Here is a 6,000-nt window from a genome sequence, read left to right on the forward strand (position 1 = left end):
ACGGACAAATTCAATGGAAAGGTTTGGTTAAACGTTAGCAGTTGCTCTTAACATCTCAAAGGCTTTTGATTGTGTTTGGCATAAAGGTCTTCTAAACAAGCTTCCATCTTATGGTTTTCATACTGTTTTTTGTAATTGGTTTTACCGTTTTCTCTCTGATCGCTCACTGAGGGTGATGGCAAATGGCTTTTTTTTTTTTTTTTTTTTTAGGAGCATTAGCAACTAAGGCCATATTGCTCCGGGATATGCAGTGGTCATTCCCTGACCTTTCTGCATCCTCCGTATTTGGTGGTGACGGGCTCGAACCCCAGTCTAATTCAAGAAGCGTGTACTACCACTGCTGCTCCTTCCCACCTGGCTACGGAGGCGCCAAGGTAAATGGCTCTTTGTCTTCTAACTTCTCCACTAATGCTGGTATCCCCCCCAAGGTTCAGTTCTCTCCCCCACTGTTTTTCTCTTGTATATTAATGACCTTTTCCAGTGACTGGAAATCCTATCTATAGTTCTGCCGATGATAGCACATCGCATTCCACTTTCCATTTTCAGAACCCTTGCCCTGCTCAACCAACTTCAACTTCTTGAATATCCACTACCAATTCTTTAAATGCCGATTTCCGGGTAATTCTCCAGTGAGGCAAAGACAACTTAGTTGATTTCAATCCTTCTAAAACTCAGTCTTGTCTTATATCTCGCAAAAAGGATTCTTCTGCTCCTATGCTTATATTTGGTGACACTCCGATTTCCAGGCAAAATGATATATCTCTTTTGGGGATTACCCTGACTTCTAATCTCTCTTGGCACAAGCACATTACAAATATTGCTTCCTCTGCATCTAAAAAACTTGGTTTTCTCTTTCGTTTTCGGTGTTACTTTCCTTCCAAACAGCTGTTCACTCTGTACAAATTGCAAATCCGCCCTACCATGGAATATTGTTCCCAAATCTGGGGCAGTGCCACCAAAACCTCTCTCAGGCTTCTAGATTCCATTCAGAAGAGGGCAGTTAGGTTAATTAATGACTACTCTCTAACAGAGTCTCTCCACTCACTGTCTCATAGACGTACTGTTTCTGCTGCATGCCTTTTCTACAGATACTTCCATGGGCACTATTCTTCTAAATTGGCTTCTATAATTCCCGCTCTCTGTTTCAAAACAATCCGAACACATGCCGTCACCAGCCAACATCCATTTATTCTTTTATGTTTAGCTGTCCAACTTCAAACTCACAGAACCAACTTTTCATCTTCCTCATTTATTCATTCAACTTCCATTTTCTGGAACAACCTTCCTTCATACATATTTCCTAAAAATTACAGTCTACAGAAGTTCAAGTCTAATGTCAACAAATATCTTCTTTCATCTTCTCAATCTCCAATCCAAGAACAGTACTAAGTACTATAGGTTCTAATACCTCTTGTGTTTGGGGTCTTCATAAAAAAAAAAAAAAAAAAAAATGAAAGTGAAGAATGAAAAAGATCCCCAGGTCTTTTTCATTCTTCACGTCTCTGAGTGTAGTACCACAAAGTTGGTAGGTTTCTCTTGGGTTACTGCTACACATATGCAGTACTTTGCATGTCAATATTAATCTTCACTCTACACTTCTCAGTCCATCTACCTAACTTTTCTAGATCCTGTTGCAGTAGCATACTGTCTTAACTATCATTAACAACCCTGCCAACCTTCGTATCATCTGGAAACTTGCATTAACCCCAATATACCTTCATCGATTTCATTAATAAATACACAAAACAACAATGGGCCCACAGCCGAATCCTGGGGGGACTTCACCAATAACATTAGTCCACATAGATCAGTGTCCCTTTATTACAACTCTTTGCCATCTCCCACTCAACCATCCCTTTATCCATTGCAGCAACTTGCCCTTAATGCCATACCACTCTAATTTGTATAGCAGTCTTCCATGTGCAACAGTATCAAAAGCTTTCCTGAAATCCAAGTATATGATATCAAAATAATTTTTTGTATCCAGTTCCTGTGTGATCACATCGTAATATCCAATCTAATTGGTCAGACAAGACTTTCCCTTAACAAAGCCATGCTGTGTCTGAACTATTACTGCAGTCTTGTCTAGGTTATCCTGCATCACTTCTTTAACCAGTGACTCCATTCTTTTTCCCAGAACAGAAGTTAAACTAACATTAAACTAACAGGTCTATAATTATTTGCATCACCCTTTGTGAATTGGGGATACATTTGCACATCTCCAGTCCATGGGGACCTCCCCTGAATCGAAGGATGCTCTCAAAATTATGGCAAAGGGTTTGCTTGCTTCCTTCGCTGCCTCCTTCAATATAAGGTGTCTTTTTTATGTTTAACTTCAACAATTTCTCCTCCACTTTGCTCTCCATTATTAAAAAATCATTTATCTCCCTGTTAGAGTTTAATAAACTTCTGTCCTCCCCTTCCTTACAGAATTCCCCGTGTGTGGATATAGATGCAAAATACTCATTCAGTTTTTCAACAATCTGAGCAGGATCATCAACAGTCGAGCCACCAACATCAAGTGGACCAATCTGATTCATCCCCTTCCTTCTAGAGTTTACATAAGTAAAGAAGTCTTTGTTGTTTTTCTTTGCATCCTTTGCCGAGGATTTATCGTAATCAGCCTTCACTTGCATAACCTCCTTTGTGACTTGATTACAGACTAGCTTATATCTGCCATAGGCTTCTGTGTCACCTGCTAATTTATATGCATCTGCCACGAGCCTCATTAGTTCATCCAAGCTGATGATATTCCAATGCACATTTTCTAATTCCTTTCCAGTTCTAATATCCTATCTTCACCAATGAGCGATCTTAAGTTGTAACAGGCCAAATTCAGTTTCCATGCATAGCAGCCTGGTCGTACCCAGAGATTCTTAGCACCCTCTGGTCCTCTCGCTGCCATAATAGGGAGAGTGAAAGCCACTGGGGACTAGGGGCCATTTCTTTTGTTGTGTTCTCAGGTGCTGGAGGGTTTGGTCTTTTCCTCTTCAAGCTGACCAGGCAACATGGTTCATTAGAAAATGTAAAAAATTACATAAGCCCTTTATGGAGTAATTTTGACTGATCCTTAGAAGTCTGTTGATCTAAAGGGAACAGTATTTCCACTTCACATAAATATTTTTGATAGAAAATACTTTTTTTGTTATTTGTTAGTAAAATTCATGTGTTTAGTTTCTGTTATCATGCTTTTAATTATAAATTTTGACCTATAAATTCAAAACTGAATAAAACCCCCTTTTATAACCTTCATTGTTCAATTTGCCTATTAGATGTATTATTTCATTTACTAATTTTAAAATAGCCTTAAATTAACACCATGATAATGTAAATAGCAGTGATTGAAAGCACAATAATTCAGTGTTCATGGTATCCCTGCTGAAGACTTCTCTTGCCACTTACCTAAAATTAAATGAACTATTCCGTTTCCACGACTGCAGAATGATTGATTAGAGTCTATCATGGTCAGACAACATACAGCACAATGCGGCTTAAGTTGCTGATGCGCCTAAAATACACGTCAACATGCATCATACCATCCCAGTGGTCCATACCTAGAGAATAAAATTTTAAGAATCTATAAAATTAAATAATCATAAGCAACCAAATTAGAGAAATTCAAAATAATCAGTGAGCATACATGTGTTCCTTTCTTTCTTTTTTTTTTTTTTTTTTTGATAGCTGACATCCTTGCGGGTCTTTCTAAACTGCTGCTAGAGTAGGGTTATCGGACATCCTCATTCCAAAGACATGTCCTAGTTTTTAGGACATCCTCGAATGTCCTCGCTGATTTTACACTTGCGTATTTTAGTTTTTTGTAACTTAAAAAAGAATAATTGCATCATAAAATGAATATTCATTAAATATTCTGTGCATTGCACCTTTGGTCAATATAACAGAATAAATAAAAACGGTGCACTGAATGCATTAAGTGGACTGTATTATCCAAAAATTACAGTCCACTTAATCATTTGTCTAAGTGAATATCGATGATAGTAGATTATTTGACCAATTTATGAATGTTAAGGAATTTGTTTCTGAGAAAAAGAAAGATGAAAATTGGAAAAACTTATTGGCGGCTTGTCTGCACTGACGGAGGGCTTCGTGTCTGGCAGCACAATTGCTCTCCGATCTTTTTTATTCTTTGTGGGAAAGTGGGTTGAATATTTTAATCAATGCAAGAGTTCGGAGGTATGTTCCAAGCTTTAAAAATTGCTCAATTTACATTTTCTATTTTTGCCCACAATTGAATGTAGTGGGTGTATTTTCATTAATTAGCAATCAATGGAGCAACATCAGAAATAAAATGAAAACAAATACTGTGAATAGTATTTTCTTGGTTACTTATTATTTGAAAATGGATTGTAAAACACTTTATAATTAATTACTTTGTAATCTAAACTTATTGAAAATGATTGGCAGTAATGATAAATATGTATTGTAAGTTTTTAGTTATAAATATAATTTTTAAAATGACCTAGTTTTTTTTCTACTTTGTTCTAGCCTTTGAATTCTAGATCTGGTAACCCTATGCTAGGGTCTTGACTGGCGCACATTTTTCCAAGCCTTGTCTTCATCAAGCTTTTGGATTAAACCTATGACCTCAGAAAATAATTTCCAAAAATCTGATAACATAAAAATATATTTTTTAGAAATATAAAAAAAATGGTTATGTCTCCCTAACTACACACATATCACAATAGTTGACGTCTTTAATTAAAAACAAACAGCTCACCTGTTCAATACAAAAGTATACCTCTCAGAGAATGCTATACAATCTACTCTGAATTTCCCACAATAACACAGCTAGAGCTGTCATGTACAGTTTCGGTTTCAAATAAATGAATTTAGTACCGAAAAGGGAGAATTTAGTTTTGGTTCTTAAAATCAGGAAGTTACACTCATCATACTTTCGCAAAAGTAAGCATTTGCTTTCTTCCACAAGGGACAACGAAAAATGGAGGGAAACTAATCCATACAACGAAGCAAACATAAAATTGGACATAAGACAACAACGTGCACGAACATGCAAGCCACAGAGAAGTTACATGACATCCCAGACTCTCGGCATCACGTGGTCGTGTGTTTTCTTTTTTTTTTTTTTTTTTTTTACTATTACTTGATAGGTGACGCCCCACTACAACAAATAAACACAAAACATCGAGGAAACATCGTAAATAAAAATTATACGTAAATTTATACCTAAAGAAAAAGCGAAATTGAAGCACATTACTAAGGAATTTTGAGTAATTATTATTAGCCGTAGGGTGAAATGAAGCATTAGCATTTTAGCATTAGCATTAGTAGAGGCATATGATGCAAGAAAGCAAGCTTATGTAGCATCAGTCAAAAAAAAAACTTCCACTTCACCCCTCCGTTCGTTCGAAATACCTGTCCAGCTGAGCCTTAAATTTATTTAGGCTATCAACTTCCACAACAAGGGATGGAAGCCTGTTCCACCAACCAACTACCCCCTGGCTAAAGGCAAATTTCCGCACATCTATCCTACATCTGTCTTTCCTCAATTTGAATTTATGCCCTCTCAGGTGATTATTCTGAGCAAGAGACAGAATCCCATCAGCTCAAACCGTTCAAGGCTTTATACACCGCTATCAGACACCTCGCCGGTGCCTAGTCTCCAAACACTGACAAATTGACAAACATTGACAAACATTGTCCTAACATTGACAAATGTAAAGTACTACATATGGGAAACAGCAACCCCAGAGCAACGTATCAACTCTGTGGTACTACACTGACAGTGGTAGAGAATGAAAGGGACCTGGGGGTGGTGGTGCAGGCAGATATGAAGTTCTCTGAGCAGTGCAGACGAGCTGCAAGAGTAGCTCATGGTGTATTGTCAATGATATATAGGAATTTTTCTAGCAGGGATAAGGAGGTGATTATTCCCTTGTATAAGGCAATGGTCAGGCCACACCTAGAGTACTGTATACAGGCCTGGAGGCCTCATTTCAGGAAGGATGTAGAGCTGCTGGAACG

The 6,000-nt window shown here is 37.5% G+C and overlaps 1 protein-coding gene across 1 annotated transcript in view; it reads right to left on the reverse strand.

Annotated features, from left to right (window-relative positions):
* LOC150078657 (eukaryotic translation initiation factor 2-alpha kinase 1-like) overlaps positions 1-4,941 on the reverse strand; it is a 176,936-nt gene extending 171,995 nt beyond the window's left edge. Inside the window, exon 1 of the mRNA XM_090382196.1 lies at positions 4,736-4,941. The gene's annotated coding sequence lies outside the window, so the exon portion shown is untranslated. The remainder of the gene's footprint in view (positions 1-4,735) is intronic.
* Positions 4,942-6,000: the final 1,059 nt, after the last annotated feature.

This window comes from Mastigoproctus giganteus, chromosome 10 (genome assembly GCF_048544385.1).
Source record: "Mastigoproctus giganteus isolate SK-2022 chromosome 10, ASM4854438v1, whole genome shotgun sequence".
NCBI classification, from domain to species: Eukaryota; Metazoa; Arthropoda; class Arachnida; order Uropygi; family Thelyphonidae; genus Mastigoproctus; species Mastigoproctus giganteus.